The following is an 18,656-nucleotide window of genomic DNA, read 5'->3' as shown; positions in this document are numbered from 1 at the left end:
TCATCATTTTGTAGAAGAAGACTTAAATGGATTCTATCTAAGGTCAAATATGTGGTAAGTAAGAAAGCCAGGGACATTATGAATTTTTCCTATGTCCCAACATTGTCCTCTTTAAAATTGGGGGAAAGATAGCCATAAGACTTATGCAATTGTGAAAATTAAATAAAAGTTTAAATGCAGAACCAACTGACAAAAGTACTTTAAGAATTCAGTAAATATTATTTTTTGTTTTTCCACAGTCATATACACAATAACAGAGTCAATACATAGAAAGAAGATCTACTCCATCTTTGGAGACTTCAAAATAGGCGGCACATCCTGCACTTCAGAGATTGTAGTGCCCGCTCCTCTGGATTTAGTTTCTTTATCTACATATGGACACTGTAAGCCTGCTCTCACAGGCATATTTCACATGTGACCTTCTTCACTAATTCTGAGATATTCTAGATGATTGTTACATAACCTCCTTATGCATAAGTATGCTTTCTTATGAAATGGAAATCAAGCAAACTCCAAAATGATACATCTGGTACCATTTTGAATATACCAAAGAGCTCAAAACAGTAGTCAGAGTAAGGACTTAAAGAAATTTTACTGAAATGTTAACAGTGATATCTTTCATAATGAAGAAAAAATTGCTTTCTTACAAGGAATTCTCTTATTTCTAGTGAATGCATCTGAAGAGTAGCTGTGTACACTCATACTTTTATCAGTTAACCTCCTACCTAGCCAATACTTTAGTATGAAACCAGCAATGAAACACAGGGCTAAGGAATATGCTTCTAGGGAGAAGAGTAAATGAAAGAAAATATACATAAAAGAAGAGGAGGAGGTTGAAGAGAAGTTGAGAAATGCTACAAAACTTTGGCTTTAACTTCACACCTGGAGCCAAGAATATCCAGTTACATGACTTGTCCTGAATAGGCATGTCCAGGAGCCCCTTTTGGCAGATCACTCTGGTGCCACCACATGCTGGTAATTTCAAAGACCATAATTAAATATTCATTAGTGCCACAAATTATTTCCTTTGTTTCCATCCCAAAGAGAAACATAGCTTTAATACACTCAAATATTTACCCAAGTTTATTCTTCATTTACACAACCAGTTCTAGGGAAAAGACAACCTTCCCTTCTTTGTAGATCTGCTCTCATTCAGTGATGTCTGTGGTGATTTATTTCTATAATCAATCACTGCTCACAAAATGAGGCACTAAAGGGAGTTCTCTTGGGTTTTGAGCTACTGCATTTGGTCACTTGACCTTGAGTTGTCTACAGGGTTGGTGATTTCAGCTGGATGTCTGCCTTAGTCTTGCTGACTTCTCCAGCACTGTGACTGTATTGTGGACCAAACTATATTTGCCTTGACCAGACAAACTCCATTTTACTCTGAGGCTGCATTTAATATAAGGTATACTTTTCCCATATGAAATCTACACTCTGTAATCCACCTCCTGCTAAGCACACTCTTTTTGGCAATGTGGAGTGGCTAAAAATGTTTCATTTATTCTGATACAATGTACTAATAAGAAATAATAATGTAATATGTTCACTTTATGGTTCTCATTTTTCTTGGGCAATATACCCGTACTGTACCCTAAACAGGGTCATTCTAACCCACTTCCTACATTGCTATGATTTTGACTTACTGGTAGCTTGCTGTTTGGAGCTATGAAAAAGGAACCTACCTTCTTTAAAGTGTCAAAGGGTGCAGAATTGACTTGGTTGCTGCTGCTTAGCCTCCTGGTGATTAAAGTTTCAAGCAGTGCTTCAACATAGACCTGGTGTTTCTTCTATGTTTCTAGGCCTCTTATTTTTTAAAAAAAATTTCACAGCTGTTTTTTTGTTCTATTTGTATCAATGACAAAATTGGAATTTTAATAGGAATTGTGTTAAGTATGTATAATGCTTTTGGTAGTTTGTACATTTTGACAATACTAATTCTGCCTAACTTAGAACATGGGATGTCTTTACAACTTCTAAGGTCTTCATCAATTTCTTTCTTTAGTGTTCTGTAGTTTTCATTCTAGAGGTCTTTCACCACTTTTGTTAAATTTGTCCCCAAATATATTATTTTCTTTCAGGCTATTGTGAAAGGGGATAGTTTTCCCAATTTCTCTTTCAGTTGATTCATCACTGATGTAAAGAAACACAATTTATGCATGTAAATTTTATATCCTTCTATGTTGTCAAATTTATTTATGAATTCTAGAAGTTTTCTAGTGGAAGTCTGGGGTGTTTCAAATACTGAATCATGTCATCAGCAATAAGAATGAATAGTTTGAGTTCTTTTAATCCTATTTATATTCATTTACTTTCTTTCTTCTTTCTAATTTCTCTGGCTAGAATCTCCAAGATTATGTTGAATAGGAATGGTAAATGAGAGCATTCCTGTCTTGTTCCAAGATTAGAGGAAATGCTTTCATTTCTTCTCCATTTAGAATGCTGTTGACCTTTAGTGTATATAGCTTTTACAATGTTGAGGTATGTTCCTACTACCCCTAGTTTTTCTGGTGAACATGCTGGGGATTTATTCTTGAAGACATACATAAGTTCCTTAAAAGTAATTTAAATAAATTGAATTTTTTCTGAGATATTATGTTGTTGATGTCTATTGATGTGGGGACAAGTGCATGGAGTACTCCATACATGGTGTACATTAAGGGTGTCTGAGTAGCAAACCACTTCCCTGTGCTAGGCTTGTGAGTGGCAAACCGCTTACCCCCTAGGCACAGCCCTGGGCATGAGGCCATGTGTTGCAGTCCCTGAGCTTGCTCCACGGCCCACTCCTCCTTGGTCGCTGCAAGGACATTTAGCAGAAATTGCATTGTTAGTTGCCTATAATCTGCTTAGCCACTGCCTGAGTATATATACATGGTAACTGCGCAATAAAATCAGACCTCCTTCCTGCTTGGTCTCCGGAGGTCTTGATTAGCGACTCCACAACCATACTCTCCTCTACCCTGTTGTGTGGACCTCCTCACTGAACAAGAGAGAGCCCATGCAGCTGGCACCCAAGCAGGGGTCTGAGGTAAGCCTATAAGACAGGGTGTGGCCCCTCACAAAGTGGTGAGAAAGGGAAATGGGGAACCTACAGAGTTCCATCACAGAGTTGCAGATGCAAGTGCTGACTCTCTTAGATACTAGAGGTTTAACCCTGAATAAGAGAGAAGCCCAGAAGTTCTGGGATATATATATATACACTAACCCTTGGATCAATGCTGCTGATGTTTCTGATTTTACTAAATGAAACAAGACAATGGCTTTTGTGCAGCAAGTTGAAGTGAAATGGGAATACTTTACAACTACAGTTTTTTTTCCTATTGTGACAGCCATTCAGCAAAGTTTAGAGGGCCCTGCAACAGACTCTTGTCATATAATGATGGCCCTGAGGGAAGAAGAGCCTGTGAAAGACAGACAGGGGGGGAAAAGGCAGGGACAAAAGTCTACCTCAAAGCAAGCAACCACAGCAGGCACTGGAAAGGGGAGGGGGAATCTACTTCAAAGCAAACAACCACAACAGCTGCAGGAGGGAGAGACATAGGAAATGTAACTCTAGCCTTCATGGTGTAGGAAGAGGTGACCACAAATGGTGCAGGTGTATCTTCTACTGACAGGCAAAGATTATATCCTTCACTGAGTCAATGGCAACTGGCTCCTTATGAGGCAATGCCAAAGCCAGCAAAGGACTATGACAGTTTGGAAATGACCAGGCTTCCAGACAGGTCCAAGCCATGGTCTCCCAGAAACCCATTCCATGAGGCCAAAGATCCTTTTGAAGATCTATGTAAGATAAGAGATGAAGAGTGGGGTAAGGGAGTACAACATGACCCCTACATCACAGTGTCCTGCCAATGGGTAGCCACATGCATTGGGTACCCTGAAGGAGTTAAAGAAGGCAGCAAAAGAGGATGGGCCCCAGGGGCCATTTGCAGAACAAATGGTCGAATCACTCAGTCTTGAACTTTATTACCCTCAAGACTGGAAAGACCTAGCCAGAGCTTCTCTTGAGCCTGCAACATTTTTTGAAGTGGAAGACATTTTTCTATGATGAATGTGAACAGCAGAGGTTATATAACCACACCACAAATGTTAAACTCCCAGCTGAATGCTTGCAGGGACAGGGAATCTACAGTTTCCCTGCAGTAAAAGCCACAAGCTCACTAAGTTATTTCAACCTGGTGTGACTCTATGCTCTGAGAAGCTGAAGGAAGTTAGCAGCTGTGGAAGGTACAGTGTCTGTACAGGGCTTAAGGCAGAGAGCCACTGAAGACTTGCCACAGTTTATTGACAGTAAAGAGGGATGTAGAAGGAAAGGTGTCTCATGAAGAAGCCAGGGTGGTCTTAGCCAAGGAATTGATCTGGGAAGGATTAAATAAGGAACATAGGGCAGCAGTGGCACCAGTACACAATGGCACACTGGATGACTGGATTTTGGCCACCCAGGATATAGGAACACAAGCATCTCTGCTAGCCTCAGCCATAGCAGCTACATAAAAGCAGGACTAAGGAGGTTTCCAACAGCTAGTCAGAGACTGCAAAGACGTGTACCCCTTTCTCCCATTGGCCCTTTACAGCTTGCTGTAGTAAATCCCCTAGAGTTAAAATCTAATGCTTTATGGCAAATGAATGTCACTCACTATGCAACTTTTGGATATTTAAAATACATTCATATAAACATTGATATCTATTCAGGCTGTTTAATGCCCACAGCCTCCACAAGAGAAACCACAGAAATGGTCATCTACCATCTACTTCAATGTTTTGGAATTATAGATGCTCTCATGTCTATTAAAACTGACAATGGGCCAGCCTATACTAACAAGACATTTCAAGCACATTGCAATGATTGGCATATACAGCACTTAACTGGGATCCCCTACAACCTTTATACTTGGGGCATCATACAAAGAATATACAAGGAATTAAAGACCATGCTATAAAACGGGGAAAATTATACCAAGTCCCCTCACAATGCCTTGAAAATAATCTTACTTTAAATTTTCTTTCAGTTTCAAAATTTCCTACAGAAATAGCAGCCCATAAGCATTGATCCCCCCCTCACAGGGCACTCCCATCTATTTATGTTCTCATGGAAGGATCCCATAAAAATGCATGGGATGGTCCAGGGCCCCTTCTAAACATGGGTGGAGGATTTACATATGTCAACAGGAGCCTTACTCCATCTGGGTGCCTGCCAGAAAGTCAAGCCCTGGACACTCAAAATCATAAACCAAGAAGATGAAGGATCTAACTCTGGAGGAGAAACCATAAAAGCAAAGGTCTCAACAATGCAAATGAACCTCATGTAAAGTAACCTGAGGTGACATTAAAGATCTTGTTGACCACGCCACCAGATTAGCTGCTTTGCCTGGTGGCAATCCCATCCCTGGGCCTATGATGATGGTCCTATTGTTTGCAATGCTCACTATTAACAGTGAACCCTCCTACCAGGTAAATTGAGTTTCGGTCACTAGGCCACCACCTTTAGCAGTTGCTAATTGGAAAGGGGCCTCTTGTCCAATAATTCAAACCTTATTGATCCTAAGTTATCCATTCAGGAGATAACCATACACCATCATTTCTATGCCTACTCTGCCTATTTGTTTCTCCATAGTGGATAATGAAACCTATAATCCAGGCTGTCCTATCTGTTTTGCTCATGCCAATGAAACTATTGTAGATAATTATAATAAGTCATATATTGTGCTATCTCTCCCGAACCTTAGAGTTATAGTTAATGCTATCTATAGCCATAGACTCCCCCATGGCAAATTCAAGAAGCCCTTGCTGCCAACATTCCCAACAACAATTTTTGGAAATCCCCCCTCAGATAATGATAGCATCCAATGGAATCAATGTGTCATGGCCATACATTATCTACTTGATAAGAGAAATTTCTCTGGGGAAGAACAATATATATGTGCCTGGGCAGGTGCAACTCTCTGGAATGTAACTGATGTGCCCAAAAAACATATGGGTTAACTGCTACAGTTACTGCTACAGTAACTGCTACACAGGACAAGCCATTATCAACCAGTATGCAGGAAATCAGTATGGCATGATGGATATCACATCAATATTGCTGGCTGATAGACCTGTCAAATGGGCAGCAGCCAGCTAGATAAATGGGTTGATATTGAGTCCAGACCCTGACCATGGATTTTCCTTCATGCCAAATTATACCCATACCCATTATGCACAAGTTGTGTTACATTACCCTTTGCCATGCTAATTATCAATGATACTAATGGCATAAATATCACTCATACAAAGATCCCTTATACAGTCAATACATCCTGCTGGCTCATAAATTGCCTAACCTCTGCTATGAAAGCTAAACGTATATTTATTCTCAGTGTGCCCCCAAGCAGTCCGGCTTCCACAGAACCTGTCCAGAGAGTGGAGGAGTCCATGGGACATGGAGATGAAGAATCTTCTGAAGGAGATCCTACACCAAGCCTCATCATCACTGGAATTATTGCCCTAGTAGCTGCCATCACTGCCACAGCCACTTACACTGCTTTGCTCTCTCAAGAGTATCCAGAATTCTCACGACTGTAAACAATTTGTGTACTGCCATGGCTGAAGCTTTTGCCATTCAAAATGATTTGAATAAACTCTCCCGAGCCACTATTTTAGTCATTCAGCAAGAACTAGACCTCCACTAGGAACTAGATATTCTGTTTATGTTGCAAAGGCTCACTTGTGACCCTGAATTTCATAGTATTTGTGTCACCCAATATACTGTATCTGAAAATGTAACCTACACTTCTCCAGTTTTTCTCAGTATATTAAGGGTGTTTGTTATGACTATTCATAAACTTACAAGGCAATTGTCAAAAATCAATGAGACTAAGGTGTCTATCTTGACAACCTTTTTCTTTTTTTCCAGGGGTTTGCTGAACATTGAAAAAACTGATAGCCAAATTAACTATTATTATAATGCTATTACCCTGGCCCTACTGTTCATAATAGTGATAATATTTTCTTGTGTTGTGAGATGCTTATGTAACCATGTAAAGGCCACTGGACAAAAAATAGCAATGCTGGCTGAAGTCCTTGCAGCACAGTCAGAGGGGGGAGATGTGGGGACAAGTTCATAGAGTACGGCATACATGGCATACCTTAAGGGCGTCTGAGTGTCAGGCCACTCCCCTCATGCTAGGTGTTTGAGTGGCAGGCCACTTACCCTGTAGGCACAGCCCTGGGTGTGAGGTCATGTGTTGCAGTCCCTGTGCTCGCTCCATAGCCCACTCTTCAATTGGTTGTTGCAAGAACAATTAGCAGAAATTGCATTGGTGGCTGCCTATAATATGCTTAGCTACTGCCTGAGTAACTGCACAATAAAATCAAACCTGCTTCCTGCTTGGTCTCTGGAAGTCTTGATTAACAACTCTGCAGCCACACTCTCCACTACCCTGGACCTCCTCGCTGGATGAGAGAGAACCCACGCATATTGACAGTAAAATTTGTATTATAAAAATTCATTACTAATTTGTTTTGTCTCTCTAAAGATGATTTCTGACCTTCATTCTCAGTTTTCTATATTTTCCATAGTTTTAAATTGTTTTACCTAGAAAAGTATATCTATAAAATTAATGGTGAGTTCCTTAATAGACACTTTAAAATACAGAAAGGCATTTGGGGAATGTTGTCAAGGGGTAAAAGAATAAAACTACCAAGTAAGTATCCCATATCCACAACTACATTCTTTCAAACGGGGAAAAAAATGAAGGTTATAAAGATATATACATCGCCCCAATGTTTATCAACATTAGACCTGTCCTCCAAGAAATACCAACTGTTAACTTCTCATACTGAAAAATAAATCAGCACACCAACATGTCATGAAATTTCAACCTTGTCCTGGCAAGGAAAAGTCACATACAAACAATTCTATTTTAATAAAATTATGGGTCATAAAACATAATTTTGCAATAGAATTTGATAAACAAAATCATAAAACCCAACCAGTTCATTGATATGGGATATAAAAATAACTGTAACATTAATAACATAATTTTGAAAAGATATATATAAAATATACTAAATTTTCATAATGAATTAAAATTAATTTGTTAGCAGTTTAAAATATAGTATAAATGTGAATTGATGTTTTAAAAATCACAATGTCAATGACAAAATACATACCAATAGGATGTATTAAGGCAAGTGGGAGAGAAATAAAAGCATTTCACTGTGAAAATCAATAAATCACATATTAAACAATTAAGAAAAATAGAGAAAACAATTATAAGAAATGTATAAAACCACTTACAAAATAGGAGTAGTGAGTTCTTCACTTTTAGAAATTTACTTGTTTATAAATGCATTTATTACAAAACACCAATCAAAACAAAAGCCTTTATTAACAGAATAAAATCTTTTTAAAAATTATAACTATATTTAGTCCATAGGACACTCTAAGGACACAAATAGACTGAAAACAAAAGAATATAAAACTGTTTCCCACAAAAGTGACCAAAAGAAAGCTGGGGTGGTCAAATTATGATATGCAAAACATAGTTTAACGCAAAAAGTTACATGAGATAAAATATATTTTAAATTTTAAAAAATTGAAAAGAGGCAAAGTAGAATATTTTGCAAAGGCACAGGAAACTTTCTTTAGGATGCTTTAGTTAGTAGAAATTTATGCAACTTAGTTTATACTTCCCAAATATAGAAAGTTAATATTGTCAGAATTGAATAAAGAAATAGAAATATCTTAATATAGGAGGCACAACACATATTTGCACAACACTGTTACAATATTATTCAGCAGAGACAACATGTTGCAAGCAAACCAAACATCCCTTGAAATGAGCAGCTGAGACAAATTGCAATATAGAAATTATAGAATTTTTAAAATTTTTTTTAATATTTATTTATTTTTAGTTTTCAGTCGACACAATATCTTTATTTTATTTTATGTGGTGCTGAGGATTGAATTCAGTGCCCCATGCATGCCAGGTGAGTGTGTTACCGCTTCAGCCACATCCCCAGCCCTAGAATATTTTTGAAGTCAAAAAGATAAGAAGAAAAATTATAAAAGCTATAGTAAAGATAAATCTTCAGTACATTGTGATACTAAATTAATCCAAAAAATAACAATATAAATACTGCAGAATTCTATTAAGATGATATATTTAATTTTTTAAAAAGCTTTTCTGAACAGAAATGAGGTTGATTTTTGTGATGGGAAGACAGAAATGAGCCTTTGATTACATGGAAATAGACTTTTTTTCTTTTTGAAATGTAAAATTTCCAAAGATATATTTTATGATAATTTGATTGAACTTTACTGAACAGTATACTTGAAATACTGGAGAAAGCAAGTTTTATTTTGTGGGTTTTGATCCCAGTTAAATTTTCAAACAATACATAAAACATAAACAGAATTGCAAAAATTTGGAAGCTATGTAAAATACTATGATTTTTATCCTATAAATAAGAACAAACTCATCAATCTATACATAATGTACATGCATGTAATTCCAGTTACTAGGAATTCTGAGGTAGAAGGATTACAAATTCAAGGCCATACTCAAAAACTCAGTAAGAACTTCTCTCCAAATATGAACTAAAAGGGACTGAGGATGTAGCTCATTATCAGAGCACCACTATATTTTATTGCCATTACATTCACATATAGAAGAATTCCATTAATATGTATATGGGTAGGATGAAAAGCAAATCAAGACAAAATATAAAAGTCAAGTGTAACAGGTGTAATTTTATACAAGCAAGTGAGATAACATATCATTTTATTGGCAATACAAAGAAGGATCATGCATGTCTTAATTGCAATTTACATTGTCCTAATTTGTAAAGCAATGGAAATTGCCATCTAATCATAAAATGGAATTAAAATCAAAAAAAATTAACCAATATGAGGAAACCTACTCTACAACATGGAACCTATTCTACAAAATAAAGAAAAAAAGTAACCAAAAAATGGTAAATAACCACAGATGTGTTATTTTGCAAACCTTTTTATTTAACTACAACTTACACCTAGGACTCTATATCCTCAAACAGCAGACATTGTGAATCTTGACATTCATTATATGGCAGATAATTTCACAGAAAATGTATGATAATTATTCAGAAAGATCTCAGCAAAGGGAAATTTAATAAATAAATATATAAATAATATTATAGAAACTACTTTATGATATTAATACATTACAATGGTTTTACCTAGAAGTATTCAGAAATATGCACATATTTCTTAGAGACTTAAAAACAGTGGACGAGCTGTCAAACCATGCACACCCTTACAAGTAAAGAGAGTGTTTTTTTGTTAATTTGAATTTACTGGGACATCATTGGGAGAAAAAGAAAATATTTAAAGAATTTGAAAACATGATACAGGGCAGTATATATTCTTCTATGATAACAATACAAAGAAACTGAAGCTTCTAAAAATATTTGCTGCCTAGCTTCTCAATCAACATATTGAAGTTTAATTTTCTCCTTGACATTTGGGCCTCTCAAATGTGCTTCTGGCATGTGTAGGCCACAACATTTTACATCATTGAATTTCTCTAAGTATGACTTATTGTAGTAAAGGATATATATCATGTCAAGAAAGGGGGAAACTAAAGATTAATAGAAATGTCATTAAAGTTTCTTGCCCATATCAAAAAATGCACGATCATTTTCCTTGAAAGCAAGAATGTAAATCCACTCATGCAGAGCAAGAACTCCCAAAATATATTCTGCAAGAAAGGGAACTTATTAACAATTAATTAGAAATCCTGAAGGAAATTTATGCTTACCCAGGAAGACCAGGTTTCCATAGTTCTCTAACATCACAACCCTCCATATATTCTGCTGAGTGAGCTCCAGTCATTCCCATTCTTCAGAGAAATCAGTGGCCACAGCCCTGAATGTCAACAGTTTCTGCAATAACAATGGGTAAATAAATAGCACACTGAGCAAGTGATCATTTACAGAATTTTTAAAATTATACTGAAGCAAAATAAAAATTAGTGGAATTGCTTTAATTATTTAATGCAATACTTGTAAACACAGTGATTCTCTGGATTATCTATCTCTGAGGGAAAAGAGTGACAAAAGTCTAAAAAGAGTATATACTCCAATTTTTATAGCAATTTATTTATATATTTTTAAAATTCTAATGTATTATATATGACAGCAGAGTGCATTACAATTCATATTACACATATAGAGCACAATTTTTCATATCTCTGGTTGTTTACAAAGTATATTCACACCACTCGTGTCTTCATATGTGTTCTTGGGGTAATAATATCCATCTCATTTCACCATCTATTTTACTCCTATGCCCCCTCCCTTCTCCTCCCATCCTTTTGCCCCATCTAGAGTTTGTCTAATCCTCCCATGCTCCCCCTGCCAACCCCATTATGAATCAGCTTCCTTATATCAGAGAAAATATTTGGCATTTTCTTTTGGGGGATTGGCTAGTTTCACTTAGCATTATATTCTCCAACTCCATCCATTTACCTGCAAATGACGTGATTTTATTCTCTTATTGCTGAATGATATTTCATTGTGTATGTATACCACATTTTCTTTATCCATTCATCTACTGAAGGACTTTTAGGTTGGTTCCATAGTTTAGCTATTATGAATTCTGCTGCTATAAACATTGATGTGGATGTGTCCCTGTAGTATGCTGTTTTTAAGCCCTTTGGGTATAGACTGAGGAGTGGGATAGCCAGGTCAAATGGTGGTTCCACTCCCAGTTTTCCAAGGAATCTCCATAGTGCTTCCCATATTGTTTGCAGCCCCACCAGCAATATATGAGTGTGCCTTTTCCCCATATCCTCATCCACACTTATTGTTGTTTGTGTTCTTAATAGCTGCCATTATGACTAAAATGAGATGAAATCTTAGAGTAGTTTTGATTTGCATTTTTTGTATATTTGTTGATTGTATATTATATTCTGAGGAGTGTCTGTTCAGTTCCTTGGCCCATTTATTGATTGGGCTATTTTGGGTTTTTGTTTGTTTTGTTTTGTTGCTGTTTTGTTGTTGGTGGTGATGGTGGTGTTTAGCTTTTTGAGTTCTTTGTATACCATAGAGATTAATGCTCTATCTAATGTGTGTGTGGTAAAAATTTGCTCCCATTCTGTATGCTCTCTATTCATGTTATTGATTGTTTCTTTTGCTGAGAAGCTTTGTAGTTTAAATCCATCCCATTTATTGATTCTTGATTTTAATTCTTGTGCTATGTGAGTCTTATTAAGGAAGTTGGGGCCTAATCTGATTTCATGGAGATTTGTGCCTACTTTTTCTTCCATTAGGCACAGTGTCTCTGGTTTAATTCCAAAGTTCTTGATCCACTTTGAGTTGGGTTTTGTGCATGGTGAGAGATATCTTATTCCAGTCAGAATTGCAGCTATTATTAATACAAACAACAGTAAGTGTTGGCAAGGATGTGGGGGGAAAGGTACACTCATACATTTCTGGTGGGACTGCAAATTGGTGCAGCCAATAAGGAAAGCAGTATGGAGATTTCTTGGGAAGTTGGGGATGGAACCACCGTTTGACCTAGCTATCCCTCTCCTTGGTCTATACCCAAAGGACTTAAAAACAGCATACTACAGGGACACAGCCACATCAATGTTTATACTCCACTTTTATAGTATAAAATGTAAAATTAAGGCATCAACATGAGAATATACATTTTATTCTATTGTATGTTTCATAAGATCAACTGTATATATTTCTCAGATGAGAATGTTATGGTGATTAAGATTGATAATTCTTAGATTTTAATTGTACAACAATGAATCAGAGATTTACTGAAATGCAGAGTTTAATTCAGTAATTCTTCAAGTCGGGGTCTGGTTTTCTGAATATGTAGCAAGTTATTCTAATATCTCTAGTTATTCTAATATCAGTGGTACAAGACAAACTTCTGAACTTCAATGAGGTAGACAATTAAAGAAAACATTTATTGATAAATTTGATTTGAAATATTTAGGAAATTTGGGTAAGTTATGAAAATAGCAAATAGTAATAAAAATCCTTCTTGGTTATTATAAATATGTACATATCACTCTAAGAGTTTTTCATATCTTGATTTATAAACCAAAAATAATGTAATAGCACTCATAGTGTGCATCTTTATGACATTTTATTAACCATCCAGAAAATGGTTGAGCTTGATTTTTTTTTTTTATAAATCTATAGTTTTATTGAGACAAAAACTGACAGTGTGTATGATTTGCATTGAAATAAAAATCTCATAGAAACTTAATACATGCCTAAAAAGATTTTACAATGTAACTCTAGATGCAGGTCTAGATGATATCAAGAACTTTTGGATTTCATGATTCAAGACAGCATTTTGGGTATCAATTAATTCATAATTTTTTTTCTTAAAAAAATTTAATGTGTTTAAAGTGAACCACTGCCCCAATATGAAAGCTAAACTCCTGAGACCAGGGCTTTTGAAACCACTCAACCTTTGAATTGACTTAATGAAACTTGTGCTGTCAGTGACTGAACTCTGCCACTAATGGTTTTAGAGTTCAAAGTTTAAAGCAGAGGCTAAACAGTTACCAACCCGAGTATGGGCCCTCCTCTTTCCCTACTCTTCCATTTCCTGTACCCCTTTGGCCCCTCCCCTGGTACTTCAGCCAGTGGCTTAGATGGACAAGCTGGTTTTATTTATAAGTTCATAATTGGAAAAGAAACAGTCTTTTGTCTAATTACAAGAATTAGCACCTCTAAGACAGAATAATCTGCCTATGTATACTCTTCAATAAAAGACCTTCCTACCTCAGTCAGTTTCTATCTCCAGAATGGCAGCTTTGGTAACTTAGGAACTGGCTTAGTCCTTTGTGGGGAACAACATTAACTCAGGCAGGAAACACCTTGGCTTATAGGTTTCAGGCATTCACAGCTTTTAAACAGCCTCTCACAGTCCTCATTTATGGTGCCAATGACTTTTTTTTAGTAAGGTAAAATATTCTGGACATAGAACCAAATCATTAGTTACTTGTTCTTTCCATTGTTTCACCCAGTCAGGCCCCAAATTTTAAAGAAAATATCCTATGCATCTCCCTTCTTCCCTGCCCAATCCCTCCCTCCCCAAATAATACACCAGTAATAGCCAAAAACTACACACACACTACCCTGTAAAAATGCAGAATTAACACTATTGGGAAGAAGGCTGTGGGTTGTGGAGATGCTCTTTGAAGATCAACAATATTTTTTGCCTTCCCACACACACAATTCTGCAAATTTTGTCCTTCATATAAGGCCCTTTGCTTTTCTCAATAAAGTGCAGAATGGGTTGCCTTGAAACACGCACCCCTTTCCCCTCCACTGGGATGGGTGTGCAGACTATACAGCTTGGAACGGCTTTAAAGCACTTGGGCTGTTGCAAGGCACAGAAACTGGACTGGCTCTTCAAAGGACATCTTCTCAAGCCACCTTTATGGTGTCAAGACAAGTAGAACTCCTTCCCTCCCCACTTAAGCCCAGTCACATGCTACAGGGGCTGGTACTCAGAAGACTTAATTCTTGTTATCTTTTTTATCATCATCCTCCAAGGGGTAGGAATGCCTCGTCAGCCTTTCCTCATAGAAGGATATGACAACCTGTGGACACTTGACATTGGCTTCTTTGGCAGGGACCAAGTCAGCCTCATCAGAGTTTTTCCATTTCATCAGGAACATGAGCTCTCCACTGGAGTCTGTAGCTCCAATAATCCGCTCCAGCTCCAAACCCCAGGCAAAGCCCCGTGGCTTTTCAGACTCTTCTTTTTTCTTCTTCAGTTTGCTCTCTTCTCCCTTATCCTCAGTATCCGAATCAGCTTTACGCTTGCTGCCCTCTGATTTATCTGTCTCATGTGCTGTTTTCTGGGACTGTAGAAACTCAGCAATGAGGTCAGGACAATCTAGGTTCTCTTCTGGCTCCCATGTATTGTCCTCATGTGAGAAACCCTTCCACTTTAGGAGGTACTCCACTTTGCCCTTTAAAACCTGACGATCCAGAACTTTTTCCACCACATATTCCTCTTCTTCTTCTTCTTCTAGTACCTCCTCTACTTTCTTCTTGTTTTGTTTTTTTCCCCATAGCACCTGCCAGCTTTCTGGTGTAAAGGGTGACACTGCTCAGAGCAGCGCCCAAGAGTCCAGAAAGAATCGCTACTGATGCTTCGCCTAGGGCCAGCCAAGGGAGTGGCGCCCAGGAAAGCAACAAGCGGGATGGCCACAGTGGAGCCCCTAGCTATAGCCGCGTACAGCAGGCCCCAGCCAAAGGCCCTACCCTCAGCCGAACCAAAGAGCCTCGCACTCTTCGCTGCCAGGCGCCTGCATCCTTGAGCTTGAATTTTATCCAAGTTTATTTGATCTGGAATTCAAAAGAAAAAAAAAAAAAAAAAACATTAAATTCAAAAGAAAGTGTGAATGTTAAAAATTTTCCAAAGCAGAGCAGTCATTTTAAATGAAAAGTATAATGGAAACCTGTTAAGGAGAAAAAAAAATTGAATTTATCAAATAGCATTTATATTTTATATAAACAAACATAAGTATCAACATTTTATACATCAAAAAAATATACAAATAAAAATTTTAAAATTTATTCAATTTTTAAAAATTATGCATCAATTTGGATATTGACACTTTAAAAAAGACACTATTGAGCCAGGTGCAGTGGAACACACATGCAGTTCAATGCAGTTCCAGTAACTCAGAAGGCTGTGATCCTAAGCAACTTAGCAAGACCCTGTCTCAGAATAATAATAATTAAAAAAAAAAAAGTTCTGGGGATGTGGTTCAATGGTTAAGCTCCTCTGAGTTCAGTCCCTGGTCAAAAAAAAAAGAGTACACTATTAAGGTTTACACATTTAAGAGTAGAAGATAAAAATAGGAGCTACAGTTTACTTTATGAATCTTGTGCATTCTTCAATTTCCTCAATTTTATGAATCTTGTACATTCTTCAAGGTTACTCATGATTTGTTTGAAGCTGTATTTTATAACTTTCAGATACTTGGAAAGATATAATTTTTGTTCATTTTACTAAAAAATACAAGCATGTGAGTGGGCTGTCTCTCATAGAAAATTTTGAAATTGAAAGAAAATATAAAGCAAATAATGTTTTGTTCAAGGCATCAGAGGGAATTTGGTATAATTTCCCCCTCTGTTTTGTAGCATGTCTTTAATTTCTTGTGTGTGCTTTCTATGATGCCTTGAGTCTGAGGGTTATAGGGGATTCCAGTTAAGTGCTGTATATGCCAATTGTGGCAAACTACTTGAAATGTCTTCCTAGTATAAGTTGGCCCGTTGTCAGTTTTAATAGACATAGGAACATCCATAATTCCAAAACATTTTAATAAATGAGAAATTGCTTTTTTGTGGTTTCTCCTGTGGAGGCTGTGGCCATTGCATAGCCTGAATAGATATTAATGACTACATGAATATATTTTAAATTTCCAAAATTTGCACAGTGAGTGACATCCATTTGCCATAAAGCATTAGATTTTAACTCTTGGGGATTCACTCCAGCAGGTTGTAAAGGGCCAATGGGGGGAAAGGGGTACACACTTTTGCAGTCTCTGACTAGCTGTTTGCAAGCCTCCTTATTCCTGCTTTTATGCAACTGCCATGGCTGAGGCCAGCAGAGATGCTTCAGCTGCTTGTGTCCCTATATCCTGGGTGACCAAAATCCAGTCATGCAGTGTGCCATTTCATACTGGCACCACTGCTGCTCTATGTTCCTTATTTAATCCTTCCCAGATCAATTCCTTGGCTAAGGCCACCTTGGCTCCTTCATGAGACATCTTCCCTTCTACTACCTTGTTTACTCTGTCAATAAACTGTGGCAAGTCTTCAGTGTCTTTTTGCCATAAGCCCTGTATAGAAACTGTACCTTCCCCAGCTAGCAACTTTCTCCAAGCTCTTAGAGCACAGAGCCACACCTGATCAAATTAATTTTGTGAGCCTGTGGCTTGTACTTCAGGGGAACTGTAGATTTCCTCTCCCTGAAAGCATGCAGCTGGGAGGTTAACATTTGAGGTGTGGTTACAATCCTCCTGCTGTTCACATTTATCATAGAAACATGCTTTCCACTTCAAAAATGTTGTGGGCTCAAGAGCTGCTCTGGCTAGGTCTTTCCAGTCTCAAGGGCAATTAATTTCAAGACTGAGTGATTTGAACATTTGCTCTGCAAAAGGCCCCTGGGGCCCATCCTCTTTTACTGCCTTCTTTAACTCCTTCAGGGTACCCAATGTGTGTGGATACCAAGTGGCAGGGTGCTGTGGTATGGGGGCTGTGTAGATTGGGAAGGCTTTTATTCCTTTACCACACTTTTTATCTCTTATCTTACATAAATCCTCAAAAGGATCTCTGGCTTCCTGGGAGACCATAGCTTGGGCCTGTCTGGGGGCCTGGTCATTTCTAAGCTGTCATAGTCCCTTGCTGGCTTTGGTGTTGCCTCATAAGGAGGCAGTTGCCATTGACTCAGGGAAGAATATAATCTTTGTCTGTCTTTGTAGCGACTAGTCAAGAAGTGGGCCACGGAGTAAGCACAGGGACTACAACAAATGGACTCATGCCCAGGGCTGTACCTACGGGGTAAGCAGTCTGCTGCTCATGTGCCTAGTCTGAGGGGAGTGGCCTGCCACTCAGATGCCATTAATGTATGCTATGTAGGCAGTACTCCATGCACTTGTCGCCACAAGCATGTTCAGAGGTACATGTATGTGACCTAGAGGTAAAATAAAATGAAAGCCTAGAAGACTGTGGTCTGCCTCAAGACCTCCAGTAACAAAGTCAATATCTATATTGAACAAAAGTGAGAGCTTCCATTCTCCAATGCGAGAGAAAAATAAACTAACAAAGAAAGAAAGAAGAGTTTCTGTACCAAAGTGCCACAGTCTGGCTGGGAAAATAACCAGAAGGTGACAAGCAACTTGTGAAGGTTGAAACAGCAGGATCAGCTTTATACAGGACAGCAGAGGTATATATATACCCAACTAATTACACACAGCTTAACTTAATTAACATCATCTAGATACAGCAGTCAGTCATTAAGGAATCCTCATCATCTTAATGGCTCACTGGCATTACTTCACAAACCACTCCTCCTGGCAAACTTCCAGGCGCCATCTTGACTTGATTTGCATCCCCTACATCTCCTCCCTTTTGTTTTATTAAACAACAAGTATGTGGCTTAGGGACCGTGCCTGTTTTAGGTTGTCCAATACTACATATGGTCCTTACCCATCATTGGATGGTCTGACCTCAAATCGTCAGCCTCCTGTCTTAGGTTGGTACCACTGTAATTAGATCTTACCCATCTTTGACTACCAGTCCAACATATTTAGCCATACTTGTGGATAATGACCATAGTGGTTTTTACACAAACACCATAAACAATCTGCTACAAGCAGAAGGAGGAGGATATAAAATGCCACGATATCAAGCCATTGACGGCTCCAAGTAAGAAGCCCTTGGAAAAATTGTACCACAGATGACACCATCAGCAAAGGTACCCTGGTACTAATTACAATTTGTTGTATCAGTTCATAATGCATATAAGTGATATACAGTCCAGGTAAGTTCCACAAGCAGCTTAAAGCAGAGGAATCCATTAATGCATCCATTTTCTCTTAAAGTAAATCGACTCTTTGATTGAGCATCACTTGTTGAGT

The 18,656-nt window shown here is 37.7% G+C and overlaps 1 pseudogene; it reads right to left on the bottom strand.

Moving 5' to 3' along the window:
• Positions 1-14,516: 14,516 nt before the first annotated feature.
• LOC114081204 (chromobox protein homolog 1 pseudogene) lies at positions 14,517-18,302 on the bottom strand (annotated as a pseudogene).
• Between the last annotated feature and the right edge of the window lie 354 nt (positions 18,303-18,656).

Source organism: Marmota flaviventris, chromosome 19 (genome assembly GCF_047511675.1).
Source record: "Marmota flaviventris isolate mMarFla1 chromosome 19, mMarFla1.hap1, whole genome shotgun sequence".
In the NCBI taxonomy this organism is placed as follows: Eukaryota; Metazoa; Chordata; class Mammalia; order Rodentia; family Sciuridae; genus Marmota; species Marmota flaviventris.
This window is presented reverse-complemented; position numbering and strand designations above follow the sequence as displayed.